The sequence below is a fragment of the Ornithodoros turicata genome, unplaced genomic scaffold, assembly GCF_037126465.1.
Source record: "Ornithodoros turicata isolate Travis unplaced genomic scaffold, ASM3712646v1 Chromosome78, whole genome shotgun sequence".
Lineage (NCBI taxonomy): Eukaryota > Metazoa > Arthropoda > Arachnida > Ixodida > Argasidae > Ornithodoros > Ornithodoros turicata.
In genome coordinates, this window is record NW_026999392.1 from 242,078 (window position 1) to 254,628 (window position 12,551).

The 12,551-nt window shown below is 45.6% G+C and overlaps 1 protein-coding gene across 6 annotated transcripts in view; it reads right to left on the reverse strand.

Annotated features, from left to right (window-relative positions):
* LOC135374565 (SH2 domain-containing protein 3C-like) overlaps positions 1-12,551 on the reverse strand; it is a 286,980-nt gene that overhangs the window by 42,668 nt on the left and 231,761 nt on the right. Inside the window, exon 1 of one of the 6 annotated variants that reach the window (XM_064607505.1) lies at positions 853-1,213. The exons of 4 other annotated variants lie outside the window; for them this stretch is intronic. The gene's annotated coding sequence lies outside the window, so the exon portion shown is untranslated. Of the gene's footprint in view, positions 1-852; positions 1,214-12,551 lie in introns of those variants that run through there. One more of the 6 variants, XM_064607504.1, reaches the window with a different exon arrangement.

Genomic DNA, 12,551 nt, shown 5'->3' on the forward strand with positions numbered 1-12,551 from the left:
ATCCGAGACGTGTTGGGTGTTGAGTAGTGGCTGTCAACACCTACATCTTCTCAATTTTCGGGCTTCTTGGCAGATTTTTTTAATGGCGGCGCGGTACATCGGGGGTGCTTGAGAATACTGCTGCACAACGAGACAGGATATACAGTCGTATCACTGGAAGGCTGAGCTCACTCTCACTGAATACAGACACAATCTTTGGGGAGAGTATCAACAACGACATCTATCATCGAATACACTGTTCAGAATGAGTCTTTGTTACAGTTGCATCAACACAATGCTACGGAATATCCTACATGAAAGATTAATATTAGGTTAGAAGGAAACAAGAACCATGTTCAGCTAGTTTCCTGTCAAAGGTACCACTTTGGAGCGTTTGAACGGCAACGTTCTGATGTCCTTATGATTTTGCACCAGAACTACTACAGCCATACAGTCGCACACCAAGTACTAGCAGTACTTCTTTTCCGAAATTGCAGGCATCAAACTCTGCAGTTGCTGAAAGTTTGCAAACAAAATTACATTGGTGCTAGTGGTTAGCAGAGTAAGAAACACGCATGAACAACCGGTACCCTTCGTTGCTAGAGCCCATCGTCAGTCGGGTTAGCGGGACGGACACGATGAGCACCAGTATACTTCCGAGAGAACTACGAAGGTCACAGAAGCGTTCGAAACTTCCCTCTAAATACACGACGCGATACTCCCCCCATTTACTCTAAACCAAGCAGAAAACAAAACGACAATCCTACGCGCTGTTTCGATCCCCCTGCGCCCCTCCCCCATGTAGCCAGCCACATCAGTGTTTGACATCAACTTGTTTGACACTCATATTAACGGAATATATATGATACTTACGAGAAATCACCTAGCAAGCGGAGATTGCCTTTACATATCGCTCCAACTTCTTCATCGAGTCGAGGGGCACATTAATCGATGGATCCATTAGCAGCAGCAGCAGCAACAACACAAAATCGTCCACAATACTAGCGGGCTAAGCAATCACCAAGCACATTCACTTCGCTACACGGGCAAACAGCGCACTCAGTATTACATTCATGTCATGCATCCATAGCTGCCTTGAGTGCGTGTGATGCGCATAGGCACCAAGCCATATGTAAAAAGACATGCAGGAAGGAAACACGAGAGCGGCCCTTCCAACCTTTTGCCATTGGGACGGGCGTGCCAGCTTCGCACTGCACTCTGGGATGCTCCTGTCTACCATGTGACTACTCACGTGACCCCAAGAGCATGCGCATCCAGCTGCCAAGCAGACGACAAGAGTCGTGGCAGCGGTGGCAGCGATGTTTGTGTGACGACGTGCCGCGTTTGTTGCACAAGTGGTAAAGCGGTAAAGCATGCCAGTAATCAAATTTGTGCAACAACGGAGGAAATCAAATGAATCTGCAGCTATAGCACAGCGCCAGCTCCCAAAGGAACGATTTAAGATGACTTTCTCACAGAGAGCGATACGAAACAACCGGTCAAGTAGGTGCTTACGAATGAAACGTTATTCCCGTGACAGAGTTGCTTTCGGTTGAACGACAGCCGCAACCGCGGTAAGAACACGCCAGTAAAACGTTGTTTCCGCAGTGGTGCTCACATTTTAAGAGTAAATGTCTTTGGAAAAGCATAAAAGCACGTTGAGAAGCGCGAGCAACAAAGCGTTTAGCAACAGGACAAAAGCGTGGTGTGGAGGTAATGGCGGTTTTTACAGGAGCGACCGCCAGAGGGGTCCCACGGAAATCTGTTCGAAAGGGCCGCTCCTGTGTTTCCTTCCTCCATGTAAAAAGTAGAGAAAATTCCATAGGGCACTTAGCCTTCGCTTCGTGAAAGCTACGCAATCTTTTCATCGTCAGCGCCATCCATCCGTTATGCGGAAAACTATAATTGTGACGTCATGTGCGCGGTATGCGCCGATCATGGCGCTGATCACGGAGGAAGGAAATGTGAAGGAAACACAGGGGAGCGGGCCCTCCACCTTTTGCCATTGGGACTGGCGTGTGTTCGTTTATTCGACTCGAGCATCTCAAGAGCCGATTCTTGCTGGGAGAAAATGTTCTAGTGCGGCTCTCGTGACGTCATCGCCCTGGCAGGGGAGACTCTTTTCGGCTGTAGTTCAAGTCACAGAGACTCCGCCTTATGGCGTGCGTCATATGTCACGTGAGAACGGAAAGAGAGAGCAAGGGATGGAGCGGGAACACCAAAGACGGGGATGGGGAGGTCAGATTGGTATGTGCCCGGCGGCAGAACTGTTTGCAAGTAGGGCAAATTATTCGAGCTTTTTGGGAGTTGTAACTTCAAAGAAGGTATTATGAGCGGTTATATGTACGCAGCCCGTCAGACTGAGAACGGATAAACATTCGGTTAAATGTTCCGTTGAAACAGTCAGCACTTCCAGACGCGAAATATTATTTACGCCGTTGCCTGTGTACCGCTGTCCGACGCGTGTTACCCATTACGGCTTCTCGACGGCGATTTTCACATTTATTTTACATCACAAAATAGTATAGATTATCATAGCTATATGTGGAACTTTTGTATACGAACTTTGTGTTTCCTCTCATATCAACTCTCTGTGAAGTAGGGTAGGGTCCTTTGGCTACCAGGGGTAAACATCCCATGTCATCATAACTTCTCTATCATTTATTGTTGTTGTTGTGCATGCTTCCGAATTTCGAGATATACAGAGAAACTCTTTCATTAAATGGGATACATTAATCGTATGTATATTTGTTAGTTTCTGACACCCTGCCGGGTAGGCTGCAGCGATCAAAGAAACCGACAGGTCGGACAGGGTAATGCCACTGGCTTGCGTGGCTGGTCCCCTTGGCCACCCCTGGGTCTGTTATCGGCGACGGGTTCCGGATTCCGGGAATCCTCCGCGGACGCAGCCCTCGTTGGTGTCACACGAACATGAGACGAGGCACTGGTTGACTCGTAATAACGACCGTGGTGAGTACGGGACAGCGTTCCCTGAGAGCGTCTTTCGTTATTTACGGCCCTCGTGGCATACGTGGGCAAACGTGTGTGCCGGCCCATCCACACGTATGCCTCTAGTGTGTCACGAATTGACAGTTGGTTGAATTTGCCTTGCACGTGACTGGGTGTCCCGTGGGAAGATGAACATGTATATAGGGAACCTGGTTGGGGGGCCTTTTTCGATTGAGAGTACTATGAAATAAAGATCGTGTATAGTCTCTACGCCTGGGCCTGTCTTCTTGCGACGGACTTGCGGCTGCACCTGACCACCACCCCGTGAGAGGGAATCCTAACTATATTGCTCTCAGTCTATTCTTTCGCTATTTTCTTTTATTTTATGTTTCCAGCGATTTGAGCACACATTTGAATCTCGCGTCACAGACACAACTGGTTGCTCACACCTGTCGCAAAGTTAGTCTAAATTGTATTATGCTGCAGAAGACGAAAGTTGAGGGAGTTCAGAACAGTCCCCTTGTGATTTGTAGTTGTTGATCGCAAACTTTTCCCAAGTTCAGTAGCAGGCACTTGTGTTTCCGTTGTGTTCCGTTCGGTTGTGTTTCCGTTCCATCTTGCGTTTCCTCCCCCTTTTTTTCTTTCGTTTAATAAATATATCCCCCATCTTACCTGCGAAGAAAGGACTAGGGGGACGTTGGCCTGGAGTTTGGCAGGACGACACTAGCGCCGCCTGTCTCCCCTGGTGTTAGGGGGAGGAAAACTTTCAAAGTAGACTCGTCAGGCGAAGAATGTGTATTACATGCGATGTGCGCGACTTCCACCTGTTTCCGTGCAGTATCTGAGAACACAAAAGCCTGTCCAGGTTACTGTTATAAAATACACGTGCTGCACAAAGAACACCGGAGCACACCTGTATCATATCTGTTTTTCTTTTATTTTTTACTTTCAAGCTTATAAGCTGTTCGGTGTTTGTGTCTGCTTCGTGCCCCACGCTCAGGCTTCTTTCATTATGGATTTCTTCCCCCAGCTCGCCTGTGTCTACGCCACTCTGTCATAAACGCAGACCTGTGTCTGGGGCTTTGTAGTATGTGAAAATCATGAGTAATGTGCATTTCTTTATTATAATTCTGTAGATATAGGTGGAAAAAGTTTCTAGACAGCGAGTGCTTGGCAATCATAGGGCAAGTATGTCGCATCTGAATCCTTCAGGTGTCCCAAAATGACCATATCCGTCGGGAGCAATTGGTCTTTGAATTATAAAATTTGCATTGTACTCGGGACGTGTCTGTCATGAAGATAGTTCTCATTCACAGTCGAGTGTCCTAAAGTAAATAATCTCAACCGTAAAGACTTATCTAAATTCTTGTTCTGATCTGACTTCCATATTCCTCTCTTCCGAAACCGTCACGAATATGTGACAAGTGGTAGCCTGGTTTGGTGTAAGCAAAGAGAGAATAGATAGAATGCAACGTTGATAAAAAGAGCCGACTACTCGCTACTCACAAGTGCTCGCTTCATTCATTTCATATATCATTGCTCCACCTGCTCTTACACCCTCCTCGTACGAACACGAGTAAAACATTTGATACCGGAGATATTCATCCTGGCTTTATTCTTCGGTCGGGTTTCGCTCAGAGCTAATATAGATCTACGGCAGCGGGAGTCACATCTTCCTCGTATTTCGTGTCTGTCCGAGAATATTTTGCCGCGCGACCAAAGCACGCCGCTGTTGACGGTTTCCCTTCTTCCAACTTACGACGGGGAAATAATCATCGGTATCTTTCGCGTTATTAAAAGCGCAACACAACTTCATCATTCTGACACAGCACATACCATGTGCGTAATGAGAGAACACGCTACTTTTGAAAACTTAGCACTACCGCCACAAGTGGCGCTGACTGCCGTAAACAAGAGCGCCCTCTTGCCCAGCCCAACGTCCCTAGTGAACGAGTTACTCTTCTTGTTGCAATCTGGAATGATATGCTTGGTTTAACAAACGAACAAAAGCTTTCCTTGCCGTATGAATTATTCGGAGCGCCAAATACCCAGCGCTGTCGCCGATCGGCTTCCCTATGTTGGCCGGGGCTGTGCCAGTGCCGTGTATTATGACTTTGGCCCGGGGAAGCGGGGTGGGTGGGTATATTTATTAGACCAATGGAAAAAAAAAACGGGGGCAAAGGTGAGGTAGCGGTGAAACTTCAGAGACTTCCCAGTTTCGCTCGAGATGAAGAACCACCTGAATGCACTCAGTGTAGCGAACCGCTGTCGGTTTTACACAAACTCATGTCATCTCTATCCAGCAAGGCTATGCAGTAGTACGCGTACCTTATAAAACTACGAGCACATGTCCATATGTGCATATTCCCCATCTCTCCGCAGCAAGAAGAATCCCCAGCGACCGGCACGCGGGCAGAAGCGACTTTCTCACGTGACATATGACGTTCGCCGAGAGGCGGAGCCCGTGATTCGAACTACAGCCGAAAAGAGTCTCCCCCCTGGCAGTGACTCCTGTTTTGTTTAGAGATGTGTGCCGATCGTGGTGCCGATGCTGTTTTTGTTGGCGGCGCCGTTGGGCCCATTTTTGTAGTCGGCAGCGTGAGCCGGCGCAAGTAGGCGTGATCACTACTGCCGCGCTTTTCGAAAATTACATTTTCTGCGGAACACCCGAATTATCAGTGGGCCTCAGAACGGTGTACGTTTCAATTTCTTTTTTCTATATTTGCCAAACCACTTATAAGTAACAGAGTCCTTAGAAATGGTACCATACATTCAGAAAGAAAGATCAAGGTTTGGAGCGAGAAAATAGGAACAACATACGTTGTTCGTACAAGACAAGACATCTTGTTTGTTTACGTCGTTCTTATGTTGGCGTGCGTTCTCACGATGGGAGGTACGAGACTTGAGCGTGAATACCGTCGACACTGAGCCTCACGTTTGAAACACTATTGCATCTGCTATTCAAATTACAGTTTTGATATGCAAGCATGACAGCTGGCTGCAGCCAATTAACGTTTCACAACAAAGGGATGTCTAGTAATCATGTCAAGAATAGAGGATACGCTGGGAAAAATATGCAGGAAAATATTCATCTGTTGAGAACTTTCGCCATAGAGTTCGTTTTATCCATTTTAACCAATCTCTTCAATCGCGTCAACTAACTCCGAAGTCTGTTTTGCGAAGAGATATTTTACGCTGGACCACTCCTTGTTTCAGAAAAATGTCAATCCGGTCCAAGGGTCGACAAAACAAAACACATGTATTCGGGGAGTCTGAGCAGGTAAACTAAACAAAGTAATATTTCTCGTCCCGCTAGCTACCAGTGGTGGGAAGTATCGCAGATACATGTATCTTCGATACATTTTGTGTATCGGTATTAGGTATCGCGTGCCAAAAATGAGAGTATCGGAGTATCGGTATCGAAAATACATTTTTAGTGTATCTTCACAACGGCCAACTAAGAAAATCAAGTCAGAGGCAAAGTCAGAGGCTACCGGGTAAGTACTGCAGTACCAAACGATAAAAGCAGCAGAAAAAACAGTTTCAGGTTTATATATAGTCAAGTGCTCACAGACCGGTACGCACGAAGAACATTGTCTTAAAGAATTGTTTTTTGCTAGGCTGCTTATTGATGCGATCGTTTCAAACTACCCATGGCTTCAGTCTAAAGTTCTAACAAGACTAGCTGCTTAGACAGTGCAGCTTCATTAAATCCGTGCGGTGTGATACGTTCAAGCCCTGTCAGAAAAAGTGCGCTATAAAAATACACTAAAGGCTCTAGAAATAACGAATAAATGTTTTTACTTCCCTAATCATATTACCAGCTTTATTATATTGTTATTTCAGTGATGTAAACTTGGCTAATCATAACACCAGCTGTATTATATTCGGGATTTCAGTTATGTATCGAAGTATCGACGATACAGTACCGAGTATCGGTATCGAAAATCAATTTCGGTTCTGTATCTTGTATCGGAAATACAATTTTTGAGGGTATCGAGTATCGGCATCGAGGATACTTTTTTGAAGTATCTTGCCAAGCCCTGCTAGCTACCCACAGGGACAGGCACAGGGCGTTCCTGAGTAACTCTTGACGGACAGTCCTTGAGTGTCATCCTCAGGATGTTCTGGGGATACACCTCGAAGGACACGATGACACTGTGGGGACATCCTGAGGACCGTGTGTGTTCTTGGGGATTTACGAGTCACTCCCCAGACAGAACAAATCGATCCCACGGAGATCCCACGGATATCTTAAACGGGATCTCACGACATCCTGCGGAACGGGTCTAGCGGGACAAAAGACGTCCCACGGACACCGTTTTGTCAGCTCCTCGAACATCCCAGTGACTTCCCGCGGCGGTCCAGTTTGAAAACACGGGATGCGTGACGGGCGACGGACGGAAGTACTCTTTCATGTTGAAATTTAAATGATTTGTTTATTTTGATTCATTATATTAATTAAAATATAGAAACTACTATAAATGAGAGAAGTGAATTAGCTTTTCGCTTGATACATATACAATATCGCAATGACGCTTACAACCCGCAGCAGTACCGTCCATCAGAATATGTGCTGCAATATACACTGGAAAAATCAGAGTGTCGAACCGCAAAAAATACGGGTTCGGTTCGGGTTCGGGTTCGGTTCGGGTTCGCGTTGTTTTGATTTCGTTCCGGTTCAGTTCCGGTTCGGCCAGGCCAGAAATCGAACCGGTTCGCAAACCGGTTCGCAGCCCCGAACCGGTTCGCGAACCGGTTCAACGCTTCCGTTATATATGTTCCATAAAACTGCTTTTATCAGGAAATGCGTGGCTAATAGCTTACTGCTGTTGTCTGCATTGACGTCTCTAGCGGTGAGGTAGCCCTTTAGTGAGAGAAATGAGAAATGGATGAACACTTATTGCAACTATCGATCTGAAACCGTACTGAAGCATGTCGAAAATAAGCCTGCAAGCCTTACTCTGTCCGAGCTCACAGCAGTGTACTTGTTAATCCACAACACAACGGCAATGTGTCACGACGACACAACTGCGCTACCAATAAGCAGAACCACATTTACTTTTCAAAGCACGACCAATCAAACAGGCACCGTTCTGCTTACGCTCCTTCTCCACTTCTCATGTTTCTGACTTGTTTAATTTGTGCTGCTCACGTGTAAAGGGAAATCTTGGGCGCTTATTTGATCACATATTCGTCCTGTAGAGCTATATAACTGGCCTACTCCATTCGTGTTTCATTCGTCCGCGTGGCACCTGGTCTCTGAAGAGTAGACGCCGCACCCCGTGCGTGGGGCGCTAGCCGCGGCACTCACAAGGACAACTGCGCTTCAACATGTTAAAAAGACGCTGAAAGTATACTTACTATACGTCGTCGTCTGACTGCTAGGTGCACATTTCTGAAATTTATGATATAGGCGCGTGATGATGATACCAATGTGTCTTCGTTCGGGGATAGAGAGGAACTCTTATGCTGACTTCTTTTATGTCCGAACCGTTTTGTTGCGAACCGGTTACCGCTATTATTTTTTACGGTTCTGCTCCGGTTCGGGTTCAACAGTGTCATGAAAATTTCGGTTCGGGTTCGGGTTCGGCAAAAATAACGGTTCGGGTTCGGTTCGACACCCTGGGAAAAATTGTTGAAAAGTTATGTCCAGTCTCATGCGGCACAGAACATGAATGTGTACAATGTCTGTACAGCACACAGAAGTAATGGGATGAATATCAGGGGAATCCCTTACAAAAATGAATTTCTAGTTTCTATAGGGGTTTTATAGAATGCCTATCTAGCGTATCCAGTGTCTATCTTGTAGATAGAAACTGCATAGGATCTATATAGAGAGCTTAACTAGTGGGTTCTGTATGTTTTCTATAGAAACATATGAATCCAGTATGTATATATTCTGTATTCATTATTTATAGAGATAAATCCTCAATGAAATATATATTTTCTCACCGCATTATGTAGCTAGATACCTGCGCACTATCAATAACAGGCTCTGCACCTAACAAATTAATTTATTTTCTGTGGAGACATCTGAATCCATAATGTATATATTCTGTATCCATTCTGTATAGAGACATATCCCCTATCGAAATGTATTTTCTCACCTTACGTAGACTACCAGACTACACGTCCAGTAAGTATGGGGCATCAGTTGCTGCTATAAAGAGGAGCCTCGCCTCTATGCTGCTTGAGGTGAGTGACTCACAACAGTGATTTTGTACATAAAATGTAAATAAATCTGAGTGTGTTTTACCTTACAACCTCGTCACTGTTACATGTTCCTCAGGGCTATGCAGTCAAACACCAAGCATCACAAATAAAGACAACATATACGTGCCGTATATATATCGAACAAGAAATGTATAGAATTCTGACAGCTACTTAATACAATCTCTATTCAGTTTCTTTCCAGGTCCTAACTGCTTTGTATAGGATTTGTGTCCACCCGCCTGTATCCAGATTCTATAGAAACCAGTCACCAATTATCTATAGAAAATATATTTAAGAGTACATAAAAACTGTATAGTATTCCTATAGAAATTCAATCTGCTTTATCTAGGCATTTCTATACAACTCCTACAGGATCTAGTTAAATATTTTTGTAAGGGATGCGTCGTGCAATGACAAACACGACAAAGAGGTCGGTGGCGTAAGGCAAGAGGTCTGCCTGCGAGTGTCGTGGCATGTTCCTGGGAAGACTTTACAAGTAATTGTTCAGATATTTTTTCACCGAGCATCCGTGGGACCATGATATAAAAATATGCAACTTATTACGCGGGCGCCCGTACTCTCCATTTTACAAAAGTTATTAGGGCAGTTACTCATAAAGTTACACTGTTAGGCATGAGATATAGGTACGAGAACATTTCACAGCCCAGTAAAATGCCAAATTTTGGTTAACGCCACAGAATATCGAACAATTAATTATAAAAAGGCAATGTTTGAATGAGCCTTTTCTCAGAGCGCGGGAACTCTCAGACAAGCAACAGGACAACAGAATACCTATATTCCCAGCGCACGTATGTCACATATTTTTGCGGTCCCACGCACCGAAATATGCGTATAATGTTCAGTAAAGAAGTAACTTATAATCAACTGCAAATACCACATCGACGTATCCCAAATTCAACCTGTGCAAGTACAATGTGAGCTGGCTCATAACGAATGAAAAATCATAACACTTCCAAATGATGAAATCCTGAAATTATGTTAGGTCATGAACCTGCTCTTGAATCGCTTCAATGAAACAAAAACAGTTTGCGGAAAATGAAATGCTTAATGAATTCTAAACCCTAAGCATCAATTCCCCAAGTACACCCAAAATTATCAGAGCGAAAGTAGGTTCTAAATTCGCCAGAAATAAATCCTTTACAAGCGATTCGAAGCACCTTTGGAGGGGGCAAAAGAATTTGAGTGCTCAACATGCAACGCAAATGTTCCTCTGCGCACGCACACATTCTGACACATGAATAAGTTCTACAACAGTCCTTCCGATTTGTGCAGCTTGATGCTTCCTTGTAGGCAACTCATTGAATCTTTCGCGACAGGTGTTCTGGTGCATCCTGTAAGCCAGGACTTGATTGCTTCTCCGTCGCGTTCTACCTTGTGCAGGAATCTTGTCGTCATATCAGGTGAAGCTACCTAAACATCAAAGTAGACTGCGCTTGAGATTGTAGATTTCTTGTTTGTGTATTGATCTTCAAATACGAGGGGTGTTCAAGTCAAACCGGGAGTTTCTGTCTCCTGAGTGTACAAATAGCTCGCGCTACTTCTTTTTCGTCATTTTCACACGCGACAGCTAGGCCTCCGCGTTCACCACGTGGTGGTCCAAAGTTTGTGCAAAACAGAAGACACGTGCTGGATAAGATGGCCGACAACGAGGTGAGCGCGCACATCGAACAGCGAATTCTCATGAAGTTTCTCGTGAATGAAGGCGTAAAGTCATCTGAGATTCACAGAAGACTTCAGGTTCAGTATGGCCACGATACACTCAGCCGCAGCAAAGCGTTTGAGTGATGCAAACGGTTCCGAGACGGCCGTACATCAGTGCAGGACGAATCTGACCGGGGCGGCTGAGAGCCCAGTGTCAGAGATCCTGCGGTTTCCTGGGACAAGCCTGGCTTTGTTCATGTTCATTTTCTGCCCAGTGGTACCACCATCAATAGTGCATATTACTGCCAGGTTCTCAGGGCGCTGAAGCAAAAGCGGCCGGGCCCCATCACCAAAGGAGTCCTCCTCCTACAGGACAATGCACGCCCGCATGCCGCGCATCTCACGACACGTACCTTACAGGAACTTGGCTGGAGTTGCTGCCACATCCCCCTTACAGTCCAGACCTCGCCCCCAGCGATTTCCATCTCTTCAGGCCACTGAAGGCGTTCCTTGGGGGCCACCACTTCAGCTGCGACGACGAGGTCAAGAATGTGGTCCGATCATGGCTGCTACGCGCCGGTAAGGATTTCTACGCTGCTTGCATCCAAGCCCTCGTGAAACGCTGGGACAAGTGCATTAGCGCAGCTGGAGATTACGTTGAAAAATAAAACTAATTTCTCGCCTGTAAGTTCATTTTACTTTTGCGAAAAATGAAAAGTCCCGGTTTGACTTGAACACCCCTCGTAACATGCACGCCAATCACGGTATCAAATCTGAAGCACATGCACTTATATTCCTCGAAAGTGGTACATCGAGACATAATTAATTTGCACAGACATAATAAGTTTTTATTGCGTTGCTTGCCATGGGAAGAGTCGTTTGCCTCAACTATGTGGGCGGCGTCACAACTGTATCCAAGATGAGAAGAGATCCAATGCTTTTGCAGATTCACTTCAAACTTCTCTACACGCCTCAAGGACCCATTTTCAGTTTCTGTCTCACTTTTACATTCGAACATTTTCAACTTGCATGCCGTGTATTAATGGCAACGACCCCCCGAATAGCAGCACAACATCGCTCTCATACACTGAAGACACCGGCTCTCTGTGGACTCACGCTTTCAAACACAAGGAGCATAAATGTTGGAAGAACTTGCGCGTTACTTCAAGCGTAATCTCAAGGCACGTCAACCAGCAACCGAAATCTGTTTCTTTTCGCTCAACCCATCTATATCCCAACCCAACACCACAAAACGTAACACCGCCTACAGCCGCCATTATATCAGCATCTTCCTGCGCCAACGCGACGCACCGGGTTTTCAGGGTTTTCTGCCGCTCTTCTGTATCGGTCAGGGTTTCGAAATACGCGTCCGGCGTGCCCCAGCCAGCCCCAGCCGAATGGCATATCCTGGCAGGGTGGAAAGTACGAATGAAGAGAATATCAATTTACGGTCTCGGCAGTGCAAGTGGGCCCTTTCTTTGTTTACAAGGCATGTGAGAGTAGTGGGGGAGGGTGTTTGTCCTGCCCCTGGTGCAAACTCTCCCCCACTGCTCTGCTTACGTGTCCATTTCTTCAGAACAGACAACCAGAGAACAAGCTTCGAAATAAAGAATGAAATATTAATATGTTGCCTATTCCTACCCAATCGAGTCTTTTCCCTTATTTTTTTTTCGCACCCGCAAATGCCTACAAGGTTCCTCAATCACAAACAACAATGTCTGCTTTACGAAATTATTATACCTGTG